Source organism: Etheostoma spectabile, chromosome 10 (genome assembly GCF_008692095.1).
Source record: "Etheostoma spectabile isolate EspeVRDwgs_2016 chromosome 10, UIUC_Espe_1.0, whole genome shotgun sequence".
NCBI classification, from domain to species: Eukaryota; Metazoa; Chordata; class Actinopteri; order Perciformes; family Percidae; genus Etheostoma; species Etheostoma spectabile.
In genome coordinates this window covers 20,021,994-20,023,702 of record NC_045742.1, presented here as the reverse complement: position 1 = coordinate 20,023,702, position 1,709 = coordinate 20,021,994, and positions in this window count along the sequence as shown.

Below are 1,709 nucleotides of genomic sequence, written 5' to 3'. Positions count from 1 at the left end.
TTTACAACAGTACTAATGGCCCAGGAGTCTGGGGTTCAATTCCCCAGTGAAGAGATCTTGTTTCTTTCATTTTGGATTAGATAATAAACTGTTATAAACTAAATTACAGCACAGCTGGTAAAAAACCCATGAACTTTGATAAGCATTAGAACAAGACAAGTGTGAGATTTTAAAACGTGAGCGTTTTACAAGGCTTCTTACAATGCTGTTGAGGAGTACAGTCACAAATATGTGATTAGAACATTAGTGCAGTATTATCATTTCATAAGGAAAATGTAAAGCAATTTCCACCTTTTCCCAGAATTTTTTTCTTCTTTTTTTTTTAAATTACATTGTGTGCCAGTGTAAACGCACAGGGGTGCGGATCACATACACGCATTTGTACCACACAAGGTATTAATAAAACACATTGTGTGCACCAGGGTATGAATAGCATTCACTTTAATTGTATCAGGGGTGCAAATAGCCTCACCCAAAAAAATGTTGTCCCTCTGCATTTTTGTTTTGCTTTTCCCTCCATTGTACCGAAGTCATACCGAACCGGGACGTCTGAACCGATGTATTAACCCAGGGGTTCCCAAAACTTTCAGCCCGCGACCCCCAAAGTAACGGTGCAGAGTGAACGGCCCCCCCCCCCCACTATAAACATTGCGCGCAACCGCGCCGCACGCACTACAGGCGTATCCAAACATGAGAATATTGACGACACAAATAACACAAACAGCCTGACATATCTACAGTAATTTACTCATACTTTAATTTGAACTTAATCTCACCTAATGAGGTGGATGTGCAGTATGTTTGGAGCACAGCAAGTTAAAAAGCTCTATATTTAATTTAAAATAGTTTTTATATACATTACACACTGGACAAAAAGAAAAATCCCTTTACTATTCGGCATACAGTATTTGGTATTTCGTGGTGTTGGTTTTTAATCGGTTGGAGTACAAACTGTGGGCATCAGCAATGGGGTGAAGGTAAGCCCGGGTGGTAACGCAGGCTACACCATGAGTACGGCGTGGATGGACTCCGTTCTGGACAGAAGGCAGCGCCGGGTCGCTCTGTGGACGGAGCGGTACACGGGCTGATGGCCGGTGGTCGCCTAGGGTTTATACAACTTATACACTCCTAAACTGGCTGGAATCACACAAATCTCTCAAGGGTGCACCAGCAGGGACATTGTTGGAGGAAGTCAGGAGAACTGGCGGCAGAGGAGCTGAGACACGAGTTTAGAGGAGGAAGGGATGGGGCGCGGTGCGGAGCGGGGGGCGCGGTCGAGGAGCAAGCGCACAAAGCAGACACAACACGGAGGCAGTGACGTTAGGTTAGGTTATAAATGTTCAAAGAAAATACTTTTAGGTGTATTTGCAGTTTACATACCATATTTTTCAGATGTGAAGGGAATATTACGTTTTACTATGCCATGATATGATTATTGAAGCACCTGGGCAAATCAAGTGTATTTATCATGACAGATTATAGAGTTTAGAATCTTGCGGTTCAGTACTTGGAATCCGGCAGTTGTAGTGAATGTTGGAGACCGCTACTCGGAAGAAAGAAAATCAAAACAGCTTGTCACCTTTGTATAGTTGGCTTGGTTTTATTTTAAATTTAGCCACTAGTTTTATCTTGTGTTAAAATCATGGCCAACATGCTATGTCTAATCGTTTTTAAATTTTTATTTTATTTCTGGAAATCAACTCGCGACC